Source organism: Mus pahari, chromosome 5, assembly GCF_900095145.1.
Source record: "Mus pahari chromosome 5, PAHARI_EIJ_v1.1, whole genome shotgun sequence".
Lineage (NCBI taxonomy): Eukaryota > Metazoa > Chordata > Mammalia > Rodentia > Muridae > Mus > Mus pahari.
This window is the reverse complement of record NC_034594.1, coordinates 4,989,157-5,001,529: the sequence shown is the minus strand read 5'-3', so window position 1 is coordinate 5,001,529 and position 12,373 is coordinate 4,989,157. Positions and strand designations below refer to the sequence as shown.

Below are 12,373 nucleotides of genomic sequence, written 5' to 3'. Positions count from 1 at the left end.
AACATCTGTCCAGGATCTTCTGGCTTTCATAGTCTCTGGTGAGAAATCTGGTGTAATTCTAATAGGTCTGTCTTTATATATTACTTGACCTTTTTCCATTGCTGTTTTCAATATTCTATCCTTATTTACTGATTTGTTATTCTGATTATTATGTGTCGGGAGGAATTTCTTTTCTGGTCCAGGCTATTTGGGGTTCTGTAGGCTTCTTGTATGTTTATGGGCATCTCTTTCTTTAGGTTAGGGAAATTTTCTTCTATAATTTTGTTTAAGATATTTACTGGCCCTTTAAGTTGAAAATCTTCATTCTCATCTACACCTAGTATTATTATGTTTGGTCTTCTCGTTGTGTCCTGGATTTCCTGGATGTTTTGATTTAGGATTCTTTTGCATTTTGCATTTTCTTTGATTGTTGTGCCCATGTTCTCTATGGAATCTTCTGCACCTGAGATTCTCTCTTCCATCTCTTGTATTCTGTTGCTGATGCTCACATCTATGATTCCTGAATTCTTTCCTAGGGTTTCTATCTCCAGAGTTGTTTTACTTTGGGTTTTCTTTATTGCTTCTACTTCCCTTTTTAGGTCTTGGATGCTTTTGTTCAATTCCATCACCTGTTTTGTTGTGTTTTCTTGTAATTCTTTAAAGGACTTTTGTGTTTCCTCTTTAAGGACATCTACCTGTTTAGTAGTGTTCTCCTGTGATTCTTTAAGGATTTCTACCTCTTTATCAGTGTTCTCCTGTATTTCTTTAAGTGAATTATTAATGACCTTCTTAAGATCTTCTAACTACCATCATGAGATATGTCTTTAAATTCGAGTCTTTCATTTCATGTATATTGGGGTATCCAGGACTGACTGAGGTGGGAGTGCTAGGTTCTGATGATGGTGAGTGGTCTTGTTTTCTGTTAGTAAGATTCCTACGTTTGCCTTTCGCCATCTGGTAATCTCTGGAGTTAGTTGTTATAGTTGTCTCTGGTTNGAGCTTGTTCCTCCTGTGATTCAGTTAGCCTCTGTCAGCAGTCCTGGGAGTCCAGCTCTCTCCTGAGTCTCAGTGGTCAGAGTACTCTCCACAGGTAAGCTCTCCTATTGCAGGGAAGGTACGCAGAGTCCTGGCGTTCAGACCTGCCTCCTGGTTGAAGAAGTAGGCCAGAATCAGGGCCTGACCCAGAAGATGTGTCGCCTCTGCAGTTTGCACACTCACCTGCACAGACTAGACTCCAAGGTACCCTGGACACAATATGACTCTCTCACCTGCTCTGGCAGACAGAGCCCTCCTGGGTGGCCACCTTTCCTTTGGTGGGGAAGGTGTTTGGGTGTCTGGAGCCCAAAACAGGGTCTGTCCCAGAAGCTGTGTTGCTTCTTTCTGTCCCAAAGCTGTGTAGCTTCTGCAGTCCATACTCTCACCATTGCAGACTGGAGCCTGGGCTACCGGGAGTAAAGATGGTTCCCTTACCAGCTCATGCAGTGAGAGTCCTCCCGGGTGGACGCCTCTCCTCTGGCAGTGAAGGTGCCCGGATGTCTGGAACCAGAAACAGGATGTGTCCCAGAAGCTGTGTCACTTCTGCAGTCTGCCCTCTCACCGGTGCTGACTGGAGCAAAGATGGCTCCCTTACTAGCTCAGGCAGTGAGAGCCCTCCTGGGCAGACACCTCTCCTCTGACAGGAAAGGTACCTGGATGTCTGATGCCAGAAACAGGGTCTGTCCCAGAAGCTGTGTGGCTTCTGCAGTCTGCCGTCTCACTGGCTCCGACTGGAGTCTGGGCGAACCGGAGCCACAGCCAATCCCTTTTAAAGAACATTCCTTAACTCCCCTTTACTTCACCATGTTCTTCAGCAAAGTAAGTACCAAGGGAGGAGAGGGCCTTCACCGCTGTGTCTGCCACTTGGCGACTGCTGGTGTACTAGGTACCCAGTAGGCATCCTCCAAACGGCGGTCAGAATCATCCTAGACACTGCTTTGCATCCTTCTCACAAAGCCTTACCAAACCACAGCTCAGTCTTCTGTCTTAACCTGTAGGCTCAGTTTCACTCTGGGCACTGCTCAATACTGAATCTGACAGACAAGACATGGAGATCTGTAATGCCACATGGGCTCTGTCTTTGGGTCAAGCTCTAGATGTTGGTGCCTGTCTTCACTGTAGGCTCTAAAGAGCATCTAATGAAGAGATGACAGTTTGGTATGCTTTGTTCATGCCATGACCTCTGGGTGTCGATTTCCATCTTTGGACTCACCTTCCAGGAATGACTGTTTCCCTGTGGCTCTTACTGTACTATGGAGATTAGTTATTCCAGATCCCTAGTTCTTCTCTGTCTTGCCTTAGTTAAACATCAGTCACCGCATGGATCTGTGCTGTCCACTATGGGAGTCACTCTCCTGGTACTCTGATACATTAATGTCTACTAAGGTATTTGTCTTGGGCTGGGAAGATATCTGAGTCAGTAAAAGACTTGATCTGCGAAGATGAGGACCCAAGTTCAATCCCCAGAGCCCACTACAGAAAAGAAAAGGCTAAGCATGGTATCACATGCTTGTAATTCTAGCCCTAGGAATATATAGGCAAGAAGATCCCAGAGCTTGCTAGCTAGGCCAAGGAGAAACTCTGTCACAAAAGAACTTTAATAGCAACTGAGAAATACAATCTGAGGTTGTCCTCTGACCCTACATAGACAAGCATACATGTGTTTGTGCACTGACAGACAGATAGACACACACACACACACACACACACACACACACACACACACACACACACACACAATATTTGTCCTCTGGTCCAGTCTATCTGCTGGCTCCTCGATATTCCTGTTCTGTGATGTGTCTTTTGTTGAGTTGTTTGTATTTCCTGAGCTGGACTGCCAACCCAACTGCCAGCACAGGGACCTATGCTGAGCTTCATCATAACCTGCCATCTATTGATAGAGAAGGAGCAGAGATGGGTAGATCCCAGTAGATTGCTGGCCAGGCAGTGTAGCTAGGTTCAGCGAGAATTTCTGTCTCAAATGAATGAACACAACATTGGAGGGCTATGGAGGAAGAAACCTGGTGTCAGCTTCTGGCCTCCACATGCATATGTACAAGCCTGTGTGACCCCCATCATGTACATACACATGTGCAGACACAACATCCCTTCCCTTAAAAAGAGAAAAGAGGGAACAGCATGGGAGGAGAATCAGATGTGTGGGGTTGCCATGGGTTACTCCAGGGTGAGTCCTAGAGGTGACCAGTGCAGGTTATAGAGGAGTTTGGACATGGAAGAACTGGGTTCTCATGCTCTGCCTTCTAAAACATTTTTATTTCTATAGCCACAAAAGAAAAGCTATTGTCCTTTCCCGCCTTTCACAGACTGATAAATGAAGCACACACAATAAGGTCTGTGAAGACATCTTTAGGCTTAAAAGCATTAATAAGTGTGGAGGTGAGCAAAATGGCTTTGTTGACAACAGTTCCCTCTGTACCTGGTGCTATCCCTAGTGCCTGACATGATGACCTAACCAGAGGAAATGATAAACAGAGGATGTTCAGGGTACATTCTGCTGGGGGCCTCCTGTGTTTGGCTAGAGACCAGCTCATCTGTAGGAGGAAGGGCATTCTGGGGACAAGCTTTGATTTTCTTCTTGCTGAACTTTCAAATTCTGGTATAAGCTTACAGAAATGTTTATTCTTGATCTTTTTAGAATGAGTCCAAGGGGAACAAAACCAACCCCCTCATGATCCTCTTTCCTTCCTGCCCTCCTTTCTTCTGAAAGAAGAAAGAACTGCTTTGGTCTCTATGGGTCTGTCTTACTTTGAGCACACAGGGCTAGGAAGAATGGGTATATAACAAGAAGGATATTGTTTGTCACAGGGAGTGGTAAAGTGGATAGCTCGATGGAGAAGTGTGTACCAGGAAAACAGCAGAAGAGGTTTGCTGGTGCTAAAGGACTAGAGGTTACACAACTTGTTACCATCCGAGGCCTGGAAAGACTTCTGGATATTTCAAAGAAAGAGAGAGGTAATAAACTTTCAGGGTTGATTTGCAGGCAATTTTTGCAAGGCCTCTTCTGCTTCTTTGTTCACTCTATAAACTTTGTAACAGAAAGTAGAAAGGTATACACACTTGGAGAACAATGTGCACAGCACTCTTTTCCAGTAAGTACTTGAGCTGAGGACTCTGTACTTTTTAGCACATAGGCCCTATGCAATAAGAACAATATTAGCAATTCAAAGCAAGGGGGCATGAAAGTTCATTAGTGACTAATACATTAACCATTCGGTATAGCTTACCATTGGTTGGTTGTCTCAGTTATTAACTCTTGAGAATACAATGATTCAATGTCATCTTTTAAAGGGAAATAATGAAAAAACAAAAGCCAAACTGCAAAGCTGAATTGATCCACTGTCCAAATGCTTAGAGGCTCAAGAAGAAAGTGCCGTCATCAGACTTGCCTGCTTCCTTGTGAGAGAGAATGTTGGCAGTGGAGGGACTAGAAGAGCAGGCTGGCCAAGGAGGAAACCCTGTGGCACACTGAAGCAGCCTCAAGGTTCATCAATAACAAAACTGGACTGTATGAGTTTCTTTCCAGATGAGTTGATTTGAGCTGTTCTTGTCAAATCAACCAAATACAAAGTATAGTGATACATTATAATGAATATATTAGCTTATTTGACTAAAGTAAATCTTTTTCTATCTTTTTTTTTTATTTTATTTCAAGACAGGGTTTCTCTGTGTAGCCCTGGCTGTCCTGGAATTCACTCTAGACCAGGCTGGCCTCAAACTCAGAAATCTGCTTGTCTCTGCCTCCCAAGTGCTGGGATTAAAGGCATGTGCCACCACTGCCCGGCTTTTTCTATCATATTTTTCTCTGTTACGTATCTACCTATCTGTCTCTATCATTTACCTATCTATCTATCTATCTATCTATCTATCTATCTATCTATCTATCTATCTATCTATCTATCTATCTATCTATCTATCTATTCATTATCCATCTGTCTTCATCCATCTATCTATCTATCTATCTATCTATCTATCTATCTATCTATCTATCTATCTATCTATCTATCCATCCCATAGAATCAAGTTGTGTACCTTAAATCAATCAATCAATCTATCTATCTATCTATCTATCTATCTATCTATCTATCTATCTATCTATCTATCTATCTATTCATTATCCATCTGTCTTCATTTATCTATGCATATATCCACCCCATAGAATCAAGTTGTACACCTTAAATATACAACATAAAAATTACTTTTAAAGAGTAAAAAAGAGGCCAGTGAGATGGCTCGCTGTGTAACAGTGCCCACTACAGGAGCCTGTCAATCTGAATTCAGTCCCTGGAACCCACAAAAAAGGTGGACAGAAAGAACTGAGTATACAAAGTTGTCCCCTGATCTTTGTACTCCAAACCCTACTCTCATAACTACAAAAACAACAAAAACAACATTATTAATAATAAAACATAAACACTACAAACTATTGAAAGTAATCTCAGAAGGTTTCCAAAGATGTATTCTTAGAGATATTTATATCAGATTTTTTCATGAGAGCTCGTTCTTCCTGAGCATTAAAAACAATAAGGGTTCAAGGGGCATTTTCCATCTCTCGTATTTCAAGAGAACAGCTCTTATCCAGAGGCAAGAAACAGTTTATGCTAGATGATCCATTAATCCCTGAACCAAGACCATAAATGAAATGGTTTATGGAGAAAAGAATTAAAGAATTTACAGTCTTTGTCAAAACCTCAAAATAACTTCCATTACTTCTCTGTTTCAAATAAAGATTCATAGGCAGATCCAGAGAGTAATGATTTTCAAATTAAAAAGCTTTATGTGCTTTTCAAATAGAGGAATAAAGCAAGGGAGGTCAGGCTCTTTCTCGAGGAAACAGGAAGAATGTTCTGGAAGGGGGCTATAATAGCACAGCCGGAGAGAACAATCATTTGAGGAAGGCTTATTGAAAATATTTACAGACACAATAAAGCTGGTGAGTCTTAACTCTTCATTAGTAGCATAATGACTCTCCAAGCAACTTACACAGAGTGGAGGTAGGGTCTAGAACTTAATTATGAGAATAAGTCATACTTGTCATTAGCAAAGCAGCCTGCAATCCAAAATAGTCTCTCTAGAAATGCTTCTTTATTGTCGAGGGAAAGAGACATTTTCTTCAGTTGTGTGCCCTTTGGCAAGATTCCAACACTGTAAATAGCCCCTCTTGTATGTTTCAGTAAGTAACTCTGAAGCTCAGAGGTACATGCTTGTGCATGCGCGTGCGCATACACACACACATCAGCAGTGACTGTCACTCTCTCAGTTAGTTGTAATAGTTAATTTGACTAGCATATAGTTGTCTGAAAGGAAAACATCAGGAATTGTTTCCATCAATTTGGCAGTGGGTATACCTGTGGGAGATGACGTAGGGATAAGAAAGGTGTTTGGATAAGGGTCTCAGTAGTTGGCAAAAAAAAAAAAAAAGATTCAAAAATCATGGTTTTAAAATGTCTTGTCTATATTTATTTTCTAGACAATGTTACTTTGCTTAAAACAGACACTGAATCATCATTGATTCAGGTTGGAAAGATGACTTAAAATACATCTGAATTTTTTGGTAACCTTTTCATTGAAATGTAAGCACACATATTGAAAAGTCTCCAAGTCCCTTGCTTCATGATAGCTTTCCAATAAAAAAATGCACATGTTAAGTGTCAGGGCATTTGTAGAATTGCAGATGATCTCTTGGGCCCTTTTCAAGGCACAGCCCACTCCACCCACTTAAGGTCAAATATTTACATATTCACCTGACAAATCAATAAACTGAGATCTGTGATGGATGAAGTCCCATGCTGCATAAGTGATTTACCCAAGAGCAAATTATTAGTGAGACGATGAAAGGATGGTCTTGTATAGTCCAGCCAGGTGCTTTCTCACCAAGCAAGTTAACTAAACTAACTGACATTACAAATTAACCCCAAACAATGGAAAACTACAGTAATGGTCCCCAAAATGTTTTATTCAAATTGTTCCATAAAAAGAAGATGGAAGAATGCCCTAAAACTGTTTATAAAGCTTGTATTAACCTGATACAAGAAAAAGACAAAAAAAATCTATTAATATCCTCTTACATAATGAATATTATACATTACATATTACATACTGATGCAAGCATTCTCGATAAGATATTTGCAAACTAGATTCAAGATAAGTGCATCGTGACCAAGTTGGCTTCATTTCCACAGGTACAAGGTTGCTCTGGCCCATGTGTTTTAGTCAGGGTTTGCTAGAGGAACCAAGGAGTCCAAGGAGGTGTGTGTGTGTGTGTGTGTGTGTGTGTGTGTGTGTGTGTGTGTGTGTGATCATTTAAGAAGACATCATGGATGAGAGGAAGTTGGTATCTCAGAGGAGGCATTGGAGAGTTGGAGTAGAATGTGGGGTAGAAATGATGTTAATTGAGCACTCACATATAACATTCTCAAAAAGAAACTTATTTATAGAAAGACATGCTTTAGAGGGAAGCAAAAGGAAAAGTCATCCATCAGGATAAAGTTATAGCATATGTATCCAGCAGAGTTTATATTCAAATAACTATTTCTCATAACTCACTAATCTACTAAACAACCAATGAATTAGAATACAAATATATATAATAGAACAGAAACATTACAAAAATGACTTAAAAACCAAATATGAAAATTAAGATATTTCTATTTCACATTTTCCTATCAAGAAAGTGCAGCTGAAATCAACAAGACGACAGCATCAACCTTGGACAAGGTAGGAGAGGGCAGATTGGAAGCCAGGGCACAGGGTCAACAGAAAGGGTGATGGGAAGACATTTTAGCATGGTGAAACAGTCTTGTATCTTTTTCTTAATTAAACGTTTTGCCATTTCCCGAAGTGTATAATACCTGGTCTCCACTTGTCCTCACCGCCACCTTCAGTCAACCCCTCTCTTCCCTGTTCAGTTCCCTACCCCTACTAAGCTCCTTCTCATTCAGATCTCTGTTTTCTTTGCATCCCACTGGGTTTCACAGGGATGGCTCTGTGGCCTTGGAATTGGAATGACCCACTGGAGGGTCTGTGAGGACACCAGTGGTAACCCCACAGAAGACAGTGGCTCCCCTGCCCCAGAGAAAATCAGGAGCACATATGGCTTGTCTTGTGTAGACCTAGTGAAAACTGCTAAGTAAGAAGCTAAGAAGTAGGAAATCACAAAAGGAGATGTTTAATTAAGAAAATGATGTAAAACTGTTTCTCCATGCTGTGAGCTCATGGTTATATTTTCTATGTCCTATCTAGAGAATGGCACTTCACTGCATTTCCCCTTATCCTTTGCCTCTGGCTCTTATCCTTTTTCCATCCTCTCTTCTGCAATGTTCTCTAGGCTTTAGAAGACATGGTATAAATTACTTAATTTAAACCTGAGCCCTCCTCATCTGTTCTTATTCTTAGCATCTAGGGAGCCATGGATTAAATCACTGTATTCACTACCATTTACTGATTAGGGATGAAAGTAGCCTTCGGCTAAAGGTATAAACAGATAAATTATAAAACGTGAGTGCACACACGCACTCGCGCGTGTACACACACACACACTGTTCATTCTAGGGTTGTCTGTATATGCTTGTATATAGGGCTGTCCACTTGGAATTGGATAGTTTGTCAGGGTGTTTATGTTGGGGTTCGTCTGGTGCTGCTATGTATCCAAACGCTAAATACTGTATCCCAAGTGTAAACTTTAACTCCCAAGTTATCCCTGATTGGTTAATAAAAGTTGCTGACAGCCTATAGCTGGGCAGAAGAGAAGTAAGCAAGGCAAGAGTTTCTGGGCTTGGGGTCTCAGGCAGGGACCATGACAATGTGGCAGAGCAAGGGGAGGGAACATGTGGCCAAACAGGAGCAGCCCAAATGGAAGAGATTCAAGTATTTCTGAGGATTTTAGCAGGGAAGAAGACAAAATAACTTGGTTGATATCTGCCCAGCTGTAATGCTATCAGGTTTGTTATAAATATAGAAAGTCTATGCGTCTTTTATTTGGAAAATAGCGGGTTAAGGAACAACTGTTACTTTAATGATTTCCTGTATTCATTAATATACACAGAATATTAATATTCATTATACATGCTCATCTATGGGGAAGACCCATTTTCCCTTTCTCAGAAGTCATTAATCTTAATTTGCAGCTCTTCATCTAAGGGCGGAGTCTTGTGAGATTTCCCCCACCCATGTTGGCATTTCAACTGGTATTCAGGGCTTGTTTAGGCAACCACATTGTTAAGATTTCATGGGTGCAACTTTGTGTATTTTGAAGGTACTATCTCAGCAGACATCCTCGTCCTCTGGCTCTTGCAATATTTCTGCCGTCTTCTTCACCAATGTTCCCTGAGTGTCCAGTGTAGGGGATTTTACTATAGATGCACCAATTGAGAATGGGCACCTCATGATCTGAATTTTGCTCAGTTGTGGATTTCCATAATAGTCTACCTGAAAAGCAAACAAAGAAAAAAGCTTCTTTGATGAGGGGGTGAAGGCTATACTTATCTCTGGGTATAAGGATAAATATTTAGAATGCAATTGTGAGTTGCCTGGTTTATAGATGTGGCATAAGTAAGTTTCCTCTAGGGTCCATGGCTGCTACATGAAAAAAAAATCAACAACAATAATAATATAGAAAATTATATTTGAAAATGTTAAAAATGAGAACGTTAGAGGCAAAAACATTTTTAGTTTTGATGAAATACATTTATCAGTTTTCCTATATCTCATTTCAATAATAATGTGTATTACTATGGAAGTCTTTGCCTTACCTCAGTTCACAAAAATTTTTAGAGCTGTCTCTTCCTAGAATGGTTATAGTTTTAGTTTCTAAATGAAAGTCTGTAGTCCATAGCAAGGTAGTTTTTATATATTAGGCGATGAACAGTTGAGGTTAATCTATTATACTGGTGTGTTCCAACATAATTTAGAAACTGTCCTTAAGTTACTTTGGGCTGAAAAAGGAAGTAACATCCTAAAAGAATAGGGAGGAAGTTGGTGAACACAGTGAGGGGGAGAGAGGGCGTTGAGTGATGACAGAGAAAGGGCAGGCTAGATCTAGAAACTTCTAGCCTTTCTACCTTGATACGTTTTATTTTATTCTAAGATAATTTAATTGCTTCAAAGCTTTATGCAGACATTGCATGAGCTGGTTTTGAAATAAATGATGTTTATTGTGTTCTAACTAGTTCAGTAAGCTCACCCTGATAAAGGTCGCAGCTGACCATGTGCTAGGAACTAACTTTGATTTGGTTGTACCTTTTTTTTCCCCAGTGAGGAGCATTTTGGCCCACAATGCAATAATTCTCATTAACCTTTTCCTTCTCTCTTGGAAGAGACAATCAAATGAGGCCAATGCACCTTTTGGGATGTTAACTTCTATGTATGGCTGCCAGAAGTTGTTGCCAAGGCTGTTAAAAATTCTACCCGGTGCTTTACGTCCTTCTGGCTGCCTTCCTTCCTCCACGTTATTGCCAAGGTAAACACTGTGCAGTACCAGTAGGAAAAGACTTAAGAAGACTTATGAGAAATTGCATCACGTTAATGATTATTACCTGCTGAACTTGAAGTACATGAAATAAAACGAACATGAAGAATCTAAGACAGAGTTTCTACCCTAAAGGAAATTGTCAATAGTGTCCTGTCTTTTAATTCCATCAGACAGTAGTTATCCATCTGTGCTTAGCATATTTTTGTGGTGTGCAGCGAACTTTATTGATGGTATTCAAGAGAGTAGGGAGGGCTCCTTAGGCACCTCCTGTTATTATGGGGATCTGGGATGGAAATTGTGAGGGAGATGCTCAGTGTTGGGGGCCGAGTTGGGACAGGGACTCCTCAGCAACCAAGGACCTCTCTCTTGCTCTCAGTGTCCTTGCTGGGGTGGGTGGTCCAAGGTTTCTTACTCCTTGGAGGCCATGTAGGCCATGAGATTCCACCACCCTGTTGCTGTAGCTTATTAATTGTCATACTAGGAAATGAGCTTTACAATGTTGTCATTGAGAGCAATGCCAGCTCCAGCATCAAAGGTGGAAGAGTGTGAGTGGCTGTTGAAGTCACAGGAGACAACCTGGTCCTCAGTGTAATCCAGGATGCCCTTCAGTGGGCCCTCAGATGCCTGCTTCACCACCTTCTTGAGGTCATCATACTTGGCAGATTTCTCCAGGTAGTGTGTCAGATCAACAATGGATACATTGGGGGTAGGAACATGGAAGGCCATGCCAGTGAGCTTCCCGTTCATCTCTGGGATGACCTTGCCCACAGCCTTGGCAGCACCAGTGGTTGCAGGAACAATGGTCTGGGCAGATCACAGTCATCACACCACAGATTTCCAGGGGGACCATCCACAGTCTTCTGAGTGGCAGTGATGGTATGAACCGTGGTCATAAGCCCTTCCACGATGCCAAAGTTGTCATGGATGACCTTGGCCAGGGGGGCTAAGCACAGTGGTACAGGATGCATTGCTGAGTGAGTTGTCATATTCCTTGTGGTTCACACCCAGCACAAACATGAGGGCATTGGCAGAAGGGGCAAAGATGATGGCCCTTTTGGCCCCACCCTTCAAGTGGGCCCCGACCTTCTCCATGGTGGTAAAGACTCTACAACATACTCAGCACCTGCATCACCCCATTTGATGTTAGCAGGATCTCACTCCTGAAAGATGGTGATGGGTGTCCCATTGATGACAAATTTCCCATTCTCAGCTTTGACCGTGCCATTGAATTTGCCACAGGTGGAGTCAGACTGGATCATGTAGACCATGTAGTTGAGGTCAATGAAGGGGTCATTAATGGCAACACTCTCCACTTTGCCAGACGCAGAGCAGAAGGAGACCCTGGTAACCAGGTACCCAGTACAGCCAAACCCTTTCACACCAACTTTCACCATCTTGTCTACAGGATGAGGGTGGCACTGCACAAGAAGATTCAGTTATCTCTGGGAGCCGGGAGGAGCAGAGAGCCTGTGCTTAGCATATTTCAATTAGCGTAATGTTCTCTAGGCTCATTCCTGTTGTTGCAAATGGCAGAGTTTGCTTTTTTAATAAAAAGGCTGGGTGGTACTCATTGTGTGTGTTTATATATGTGCATATGTAATAAGTATATTATACCTAAAATTTACATTTTATGTATTATATATAATAAAATATATAATAATGCTTGTTTTATTCTAGCAGTTTCATATTTTCAGGTCTTATATTTAAATGTACAGTATTTTTCACATTTAAAAGATCCATTCATCTATCAATAAGCATTCAGTTTGCTTCCGTATCTTAGCTACTGAGAACAATACTGCAATGAACTTGGATGTGCAGTCATTTCAACAAACAGGTTTTAGTTCCTTTGTATATAGTCCTAGAAGGAAGTCT

At 41.3% G+C, this 12,373-nt stretch overlaps 1 pseudogene; it reads right to left on the bottom strand.

The window, feature by feature from the left end:
* Positions 1 to 10,966: 10,966 nt before the first annotated feature.
* On the bottom strand, positions 10,967 to 11,886 carry LOC110321268 (annotated as a pseudogene).
* Positions 11,887 to 12,373: the final 487 nt, after the last annotated feature.